This window comes from Mobula hypostoma, chromosome 3 (genome assembly GCF_963921235.1).
Source record: "Mobula hypostoma chromosome 3, sMobHyp1.1, whole genome shotgun sequence".
In the NCBI taxonomy this organism is placed as follows: domain Eukaryota; kingdom Metazoa; phylum Chordata; class Chondrichthyes; order Myliobatiformes; family Myliobatidae; genus Mobula; species Mobula hypostoma.
The window spans coordinates 80920775-80930645 of record NC_086099.1 but is presented as its reverse complement, the minus strand read 5'-3'; positions in this window follow the sequence as shown (position 1 = coordinate 80930645).

The following is a 9871-nucleotide window of genomic DNA, read 5'->3' as shown; positions in this document are numbered from 1 at the left end:
TGCTGGCAATGACTAAGTCGTGGTATTTCTGTGGGCCTTGTGTGCATTTTGACTGCTTTGATGCAGAAGGGGTGAGAGTTAAGCTGGGTAGGGAGTCCAAGCTGCACACATAGAGTCCGATCCAGAAAGTTGACTGCTGCCCCGGAATCTACCAGAGCCTCCTGTGTGTGTAGAGCTGTCAGGGTGTGGAGGACGACAGAGGGAGTGAGTCAGGCTGTGATGCTGGAGCAAGAGGCCGGGGGAGCTTACAAGGTAAAGGGTCCTTCGTGTCTACCTGATGGTACTGTTTTCCTGGTCGCATGACATTTGATTCATGGATGATCAGTGGATCCGCAGTAAGTGCACAAGCTGTTTCTCCATTGATGCTTACGCTTTTGGAGTGTTATGGGAACTATCCCTACCTGCATGGGTTCTGGAGGTGTTGATGATGCAGCCAGAAATTGTTCTGGGAATGGAAGTGGGGCTTTGACTGATGAACTGGAGGGTTGTTCCATAAGACGCTTGTCAATTTGGAGGGCCAGCGTGATGATGTTTTCAAGGTGTGTGGGCATCTCCCGGGTAGACAGCTTGTCTTTCAAGCATTCCAAGAGGCCTGTGAAGGTAATGGGCTTGCAGCGCTTCCACGTTCCAGGCACACTCCACCATGAGAGTCCTGAATTCCATGGTATAATCCAGCACCGAGCATGAGCCTTGATGCAGGCACAGTATCTGATCTGCTGGCACACCCCCACCCATTCCTGAATGGTTAAAAACCTCGCACATCTCAGAGGTGAATTCCTTGTATTTATTGCAAATGGTAGTTTTATTGTCCCAGTTAATGGTGGGCCAGGAGAGAGATGGTGAAGGCAATCTTGGCTTGGTCCATAGAATACCAAGATGGCTGGAGCTCGAAGTGTAAGACACATTGTGATAGGATGTTGCGGCACTGGGTTGGGGGGTCCGTCGAAGTGTTCAAGCACTGGAATCCAGGGTTTTGAGGGAGAAGGTTGACTGGTGTTGCTGTATTTAGCCAGAGTTGGTTGAGAGTGGTAAGCAGATGGTCAATGGTTTCTTGCTCTCTTTAGGATCAGGTGCTCCCCTCGATGGATGACTTTCTTTAGGCAAGCAACTCTGCTTGGCCAATCATTGGTTCACCCATCCTGTCAGGAAATGTAAAGGAGGCTTAACCCAAAAGGAAAGCAGCAGAGATGATTTAGTAGTAAACAATATTTTACTAATAAACTGCAAAGTAACAAGCTATGAAGGGCCACAAACCAAGAGAGAACAGACTCCTGTTAGCTGGGTAGAGTCTGGAATGTATCTACTTGTGCAAGCCTGACACCTTCTGTACAAACCTTCCACAATTTCAATTCTTCATATATTTTGTAATCTCTGGCAGGTTTAAAAGCCTTCAAGATCTCCGCATTCCTTTGCTTCTGACTACTGAATGGACATTGCAAATTTCTGGTAATTCATTTGGGTATCGCATTTTTGTGAACAGGAACAAGATAGGTTTTATTCTGAAGAAGCCAACATTCATCTCTCAGCCAGCCTCACTGGGAAATAGATTATTTGGCCCTCATTGCATTCTTTGTGGGATCTTCCTATGTGCAAACTGGCTGCTACATTTTCAACTGTACAATAGTTTAAAGCATGTTTCATTGAATGTTTGGGACACCATTGGGTTATGAGCCTGCTGTGGAAAGGAAGTACTCTTCTTTGACAAATTCTCTTGCACACTTCTTAGAGTATTACAAACAACTGATAATCCTTGACAAAAAATGTATAATCACTAAATTCTGCTAAATGTCTTTTATCAATAACAGAGCAGATTTTCACCTGCAGTAGTCATGATAAAATGGAGAACTGCTAACCTGTAGCCTGCTGCAAGGCTTGTCTAATTTTCAGTACTTTTGAAGCTCAAAAAAGTAGCCAAAGTGTATCATAAGGGTCAATCTATTGTTCACTGCTGGTGTAAGAGTAAGGGTAACCCACTGTGTACCCTCGGCACATCAGGTCTCAAAATTCTGCTGTGTTGCTTCCAGTTTTCCTGTCATAACTTGGTCATACTGCCTGCAGAACCACAAGGAAACTGGCACAAATATTTTATTTTCAGTCATTGAACAATTTGACCAATATCCTGTCAGAATTACCTCAGGTCTCCACAGTTATCACTGTGTCACACTGTCTGTGGCCTCCTATGTTGATCACACAATGTTTAATGTAATGTTTAAGAGCACTTCATCTGTTGATTAGGCATGTTTCAGCCCTCCAGATTTTAACATTTCATTTTATAATTTTAAGTAAACAACATGCTTGTACATTTAATCATCAATTTATTTGAACATGTTTTGATATCATTTTCTTCTATTTGCAGGTTCTTAAAATGACCTATTTGGCCTGCACCTATCACAGACTTTCCCTTTGTTAGTTTTACCTCCCTCTTTGTGCAACTTAAACATGCTTGTCTTCTCACTCTTCAAATCTGACAAAAGATCCTTGACCCAAACTATCACCTATATTTCTGTCCCCAGTGCTGCTGTTTGACCTGCTGTGCCCCTCCGGCATTGTTAATTATTGCTGATAATTTCCAGCATTTGTATTTTTGACTTTGGTTTGGTATTTGCTACTAACAAGGAGAAAACATTTTCCCTGCAAAAGAGGAAACTCTGCTCCCTTTTGGGTGACACAATTTCCATCATGGGTCATACAACATTTTTCAAATACTAGGGCACCCCAAGGTCATTGGCATTGTTAATTTAGCAGACAAACTTGAACTTCATAGTGTTTTGTTTTGCTATTAACATAAATTTGTGCTTCAATATTCAATTAAAATTTTGAAAGAAAATATCTAAAAGAGTGGGATGAAATTGAACTTACATAATATATCACTATTTAGGATATGCGACACGTAGAAACAACAGCAAATATATTTTGTTTATTTCACTTTGCTCTTATTTAATTCAGGAAGTTTGTAATGAAAATGGGTCTTTAACTAAAAATGGTGTCAGTGATGCAGTTACTTAGGGACAAAATTTAATTTGGTGAATAAATTTGTTAGTTTATTAATGGAGTTAATGTTAAGATTATAATGTTAGTGGCATGGCTCTGAGTTATGATATGTACTATAATTGTAAACAGGCACATTGGACTTTGTGAACTCATGTAGAAGCAGAGAATTTTTACAGCACAGAATGAGACCAATCAGCTCTTGAAACCCATGTGGCTTCCAAAAGATCAATCCCATAAATCCCATTCCCTTGCTTTTTCACCATTGCTCTTCATAGCCTTCTCGGATGTGAATTCCAGATCCTAGTCAATCAACAAGTTAATATTAAACCTGAGATTGATAACTGTTAACTAATTTAACACAGAAAATATACAGGGAGTATGACAAAGAGGAGGGTTGGAGATCACACGAGTTGCTTGAAGGTGGGGCTTTCAATTAATCATTTATGCAAATGAAAATTAATACACTCATCAGCATTTTAAAAATTACCATCATTTTAAAGAACAAAATTGCATGAATCAAAAGACATCCAACTGGGATTCAGCAGCTCTGCATGTTTTTTTTCCCCTCAGACTGCACTGGGGCCTAAACCCACAGATTGACTATTTTAATTAAGGCCTCTGTGGTCTTTATGAAGTGTCCTTTTCTCAGAAAGCAGGGGGGCGAAGAAGATTCCGAGTTGGTGCAGGAAAACATCAAAAAAACTCATCTTTGGTGCTGTAAACTGACACACAGGATATCTGTAAGACTGAAAACCATTATGAAACAAGATTAATAATTGTTGCTTAAGTGTGAATTGATAAATTATGTTTATCTCTAAGTTGCTTTTTGTTTAAAAAAAAGTAATCAGATTAGTGAATTCACTAGTTGGACACCAGTACATTTAAAAAAAGATATGATATAGAATGAGTGGTTTATTTTGCAGGGGAGGAGGTGGAAAATATTTGGAATTCTTTACCGCAGTAGGATGTGGAGCTTCAGCCACTGAGTTTATTCAAAAAAGAGACCGATAGGGTTGAGATATTAAAGGTATCAATGAGTATGAGGAAGATACAGCTGTGGTTGGAAATGAATTTTGGAACAAACTTGAAATGCCAAGTGGCCTACTCTAGTTCCTGATTCTAAGTCACCACATAGTTTTGGGAAAGAATGTAATTTCAAGCAAAGTGAGTTCATTAATCCCATGGCAAATTCACACGCAGAGTTTAGAGTGACCAAATCAGGAACTATTTGTGTAAAATTAGTGACAAAATTCAGTGTTAACGTAGATTGAATGAGCTGGAGATGTACCAACTCTAAATGGTGAAACATTCAGTTAAGAAATGTCTGGATTGAATGCAGCACAGAATTCGGTAAGACTCAATCTGAAAAGAAACAGATTTTCTGCTTCAAATTGAAGTTCAACTCCAAAACCAAATCGTCTAAGAGCTAACTCAAAACCGAAACCATGAGAAGAAAAGGAAGATTGAAAATCATTACAAGGCAAGGTTTATAATCATTATTCATGAAATGGATATATAGAAAAATATTTCTTATTGTTGTATTTTTTAACAAAATAGTGATCAGAGTATTGTGTTCATATGCAGGTACTTGACTATCTGTGTGTCCACACTGTGATTCTGATTGGACAGATGTGTCATATAGTGCACCTGAATTTAATGAGCAGTCATTTAAAGTAATTGCCAAGTGATGATTTTCAGTCTTCTTGATCTTCTTATGACTTTGGAACAATGCAGCATTGTTACAATGGCTCTTTCATATTGCAAACTAAATTATTATCCCTTTGAATATAAAAGTAGAGTATATGCAGTAGATGCATATAAATATTTACTATGTTACGTTCCCTTCATGCAAGCTTTACAGGTGTAAAGTGGTAGTGCTCTGAGGGGAGATTAGCTTGCTTCACTTATTTAGGCACAGAGAAGAGTGAACCTGGCAGGTATTGGCAGTCAAATTACAACACATGCATGACATACAGAGGAAGGAAGAATAAAAAATATCGCAATTCATTTGCTCAAAAGCACTATGTAACTTTAATTGGCCCAAGATTCCACAGCACCAGAAGCTGTTTAATCAAGCCGTTTAGATGTACTTTTTTACCATGTCAAGATCTCATGCAGTTTTCCTGATCTGTCATTGTATGCCAAATAAGCCTTTATCTCAATAGTAAGGAAGTGATTTCCAAATGAATGCCATGTCAGAATGCTTTCTGCAGCTGGAAAGAAAGCCACATCACTGAAGTTTAAGTGATAAACCACTGAAATATTTCTGAACTGTTTAATACACAATCCATCACTCCCAAACATGACAGAACCTGCACATATTCCTCTGCCATATAGCATTTAAAACTGTTTTTTGTAGCTAGAAAGAACATAAGTCCAGAATCAAAAATGTAACTTGCTGATCACAAACGTGCTCTCATGACAGGCATCCTGTGGGTCTTGAGGTAGAAGATCAATCATAATCTTTCTAAATAAGAGGTGAGGCTCTTGGCACTTTATTATTTGAATTCTGAACATTGACTTTACTTTGCTATGTGGGATAACTTCATTTACAACACCGAGGAATTAAGAGGTTCATTGGATGAATGGAAAGGTAAGTCTCGTAGCATGATTTTTGACATATCTGACAAGTTTGGAAAGAAAAATGTAATGAGTGCATGGTACATAGGAAATCAAAGCAAGACTAAACTACAGGATTCTTGAACATGCACTGTGAAAGGCCGTTGCAATTAGACATCCCAATCAAAGATAAATGCTCCACTTCCTACCCTCAAGGATGAAATGGCATATCTCAGTGCATATCCATCAATTCTTTCCCTTAGGCTATGGTCTGCTCCAGCATCTCTGGGCATCATGTCTGTGGGTTCCGCAATGTTTGCTCCACTATGCGCTGAACTGAGGCTGTGGTCTGCTCCAGCATCTCTGGGCATCGTGTCTATGGGTTCCGCAATGTTTGCTCCACTATGCACTGAACTGAGGCTGTGGCTTCTTCAGCTGCTTGGGGCTTCGTATCAGAGGACTGACATTCGTTCTAAATGCTATTTGCTTACTCTGATTGTTTCCACAATTTGTTTTTTTCTCTCTCTGCACACTGAGTGTTGTCGGTCTTTTTTTATGAGTTTTTTTGGGTTTCTTTGTTTTCTGGCTGCACGTAAGGAGATGAATCTCAAAGTTGTATAGTGCATACATACTCTGATAATAAATGTATTTTGAACTTTGACCTTTGAATAGTCAATGCAGACTACAAACTTCGTTGAAACATCAATGTCTGTTGAAACAATATATTTTTCTTCCTGGATTTGTAACTAAAAGTATTCTGCAAATTACTTTTACGTAGTGTCGTGCAGAAGACATGGAGTTTTTCAATGGGATTCATATTAATGTCACTTGACTACAAGTCCAAAGAGTTTAGGCAGAATGGGGTTGATAGGAATGGGAAATGAGAGGCACATAGAACAAAAATGCACTCAATGCATCAACTGAGAAGTAGCCCATTTTAAAACTCAAAGCTTGTCTCTTGTATGTTTTCTATCCCCATTCCACACTCATTCTTTCTTCTCCCGTCATTTCTGATGTGTGTTGGATTCTATATTTTGCATGCCTGTATACTTAAATTAGAGCACAATGCATTGAGGAGGGGTTCCTACAAGTTATGTTAAACTAAGACAGGACATCAATGAGATAATTTAAGGCTACACACTGTATATGGGCTGCCTGTAAGAGGACATCTGTTAAATTCTGATCATTGTTATTTCAGTTCCATTTATCTAGTGTATTAACTTTACCGAATGTGGAAAATTAATATGGCGTATTTCATAACCTGTATCATTCTGCTCAAGATATAGCAGAACTACCTCACTCTCCATCATCACACATAAAAGTTGCTGGTGAACGCAGCAGGCCAGGCAGCATCTCTAGGAAGAGGTGCAGTCGACGTTTCGGGCCGAAACCCTTCGTCAGGACTAACTGAAGGAAGAGTGAGTAAGGGATTTGAAAGTTGGAGGGGGAGCGGGAGATCCAAAATGATAAGAGAAGAAAGGAGGGGGAGGGATGGAGCCAAGAGCTGGACAGGTGATAGGCAAAAGGGATACGAGAGGATCATGGGACAGGAGGTCCGGGAAGAAGGACAGGGGGGGGACCCAGAGGATGGGCAAGGGGTATATTCAGAGGGACAGAGGGAGAAAAAGGAGAGTGAGAGAAAGAATGTGTGTATAAAAATAAGTAACAGATGGGGTATGAGGGGGAGGTGGGGCATTAGCAGAAGTTAGAGAAGTCGATATTCATGCCATCAGGTTGGAGGCTACCCAGACGGAATATAAGGTGTTGTTCCTCCAACCTGAGTGTGGCTTCATCTTTACAGTAGAGGAGGCCGTGGATAGACATGTCAGAATGGGAATGGGATGTGGTATTAAAATGTGTGGCCACTGGGAGATCCTGCTTTCTCTGGCGGACAGAGCGTAGATGTTCAGCAAAGTGGTCTCCCAGTCTGCGTCGGGTCTCGCCAATATATAAAAGGCCACATCGGGAGCAGCGGACGCAGTATATCACCCCAGTCGACTCACAGGTGAAGTGTTGCCTCACCTGGAAGGACTGTCTGGGGCCCTGAATGGTGGTAAGGGAGGAAGTGTAAGGGCATGTGTAGCACTTGTTCTGCTTACACGGATAAGTGCCAGGAGGGAGATCAGTGGGGAGGGATGGGGGGGACGAATGGACAAGGGAGTTGCGTAGGGAGCGATCCCTGCGGAATGCAGAGAGACGGGGGGAGGGAAAAATGTGCTTAGTGGTGGGATCCCGTTGGAGGTGGCGGAAGTTACGGAGAATAATATGTTGGACCCGGAGGCTGGTGGGGTGGTAGGTGAGGACCAGGGGAACCCTATTCCTAGTGGGGTGGCGGGAGAATGGAGTGAGAGCAGATGTACGTGAAATGGGGGAGATGCATTTAAGAGCAGAGTTGATAGTGGAGGAAGGGAAGCCCCTTTCTTTAAAAAAGGAAGACATCTCCCTCGTCCTAGAATGAAAAGCCTCATCCTGAGAGCAGATGCGGCGGAGACGGAGGAATTGCGAGAAGGGGATGGCGTTTTTGCAAGAGACAGGGTGAGAAGAGGAATAGTCCAGATAGCTGTGAGAGTCAGTAGGCTTATAGTAGACATCAGTGAATAAGCTGTCTCCAGAGACAGAGACAGAAAGATCTAGAAAGGGGAGGGAGGTGTCGGAAATGGACCAGGTAAACTTGAGGGCAGGGTGAAAGTTGGAGGCAAAGTTAAGAAAGTCAACGAGCTCTGCATGCGTGCAGGAAGCAGCGCCAATGCAGTCGTCGATGTAGCGAAGGAAAAGTGGGGGACAGATACCAGAATAGGCACGGAACATAGATTGTTCCACAAAGCCAACGAAAAGGCAGGCATCGCTAGGACCCATACGGGTGCCCATAGCTACACCTTTAGTTTGGAGGAAGTGGGAGGAGCCAAAGGAGAAATTATTAAGAGTAAGGACTAATTCCGCTACACGGAATTATACACCTTATATTCCGTCAGCCACACTCAGGTTGGAGGAACAACACCTTATATTCCGTCTGGGTAGCCTCCAACCTGATGGCATGAACATTGACTTCTCTAACTTCCGCTAGGCCCCACCTCCCCCTCGTACCCCATCTGTTACTCATTTTTATACACACATTCTTTCTCTCACTCTCCTTTTTCTCCCTCTGTCCCTCTGAATATACCCCTTGCCCATCCTCTGGGTCCTCCCCCCCATTCTTTCTTCCCGGACCTCCTGTCCCATGATCCTCTCGTATCCCTTTTGCCTATCACCTGTCCAGCTCTTGGCTCCATCCCTCCCCCTCCTGTCTTCTCCTATCATTTTGGGTCTCCCCCTCCCCCTCCAGCTTTCAAATCCCTTACTCACTCTTCCTTCAGTTAGTCCTGACGAAGGGTCTCGGCCTGAAATGTCGACTGCACCTCTTCCTAGAGATGCTGCCTGGCCTGCTGCGTTCACCAGCAACTTTTATGTGTGTTGCTTGAATTTCCAGCATCTGCAGAATTCCTGTTGTTCACTCTCCATCATAGTGCCTTCTTGCTCAGATGAATCTATTTAAATATTCCCAAAACATTGACAAATGTGGGTAACAAATAAATATGGGCCCAACTAAAGTCTTGAAAACTTTATTTAACAGAGGGAGGTGTCAGAGGTGTTTCAACTTCAAACCTTTTCACAAAGGTAATTCAAGTTTTCAGTTATGCAGCCCTAAATAAAAAAGGATTTTCGATTTCTAAGCATGAGAAAGTATGCTTCTGAACTCTCGGGTCTAATCTGTCAGTTGTTATTGATTTCATTATTGTTTCAAAGTGGTTCAGATTTATTAACCTATTGCATCATTCAACTGCAGTCGCATATTGTGCTTATGGATGCATGAATCATTTCGGCATTTTTGACCTTTTGAAATCACAATGTTATCTGTTATCAATTATTATTGATTAGTGATTTGCAATAGATTACAGTCATTATCATTATCTCATTAAGTCAGGGGGGATATAATTGTGGTTATCATGCTTTGAAAAATTGTAATAAGTTTAAACCTTGAATAATTTACTGAATGGTGCTCTTAATTGAACATGCATAGGTTTAAATTATCCTTGGGCTGTGTGGAATACATCTGCCTTAGAAATATTCAAAGGATCTGCTTCCACGACCCTTGCAGGAGACACTTCTAAGTCCATAAGACCTTAAGACAAAGGAGCAGAAGTCGGCCGTTCGGCCCATCGAGTCTGCTCCGCCATTTTATCATGAGCTGATCCATTCTCCCATTTAGTCCCACTCCCCCGCCTTCTCACCATATCCTTTGATGCCCTGGCTACGCAGATACCTATCAATCTCTGCCTTAAGT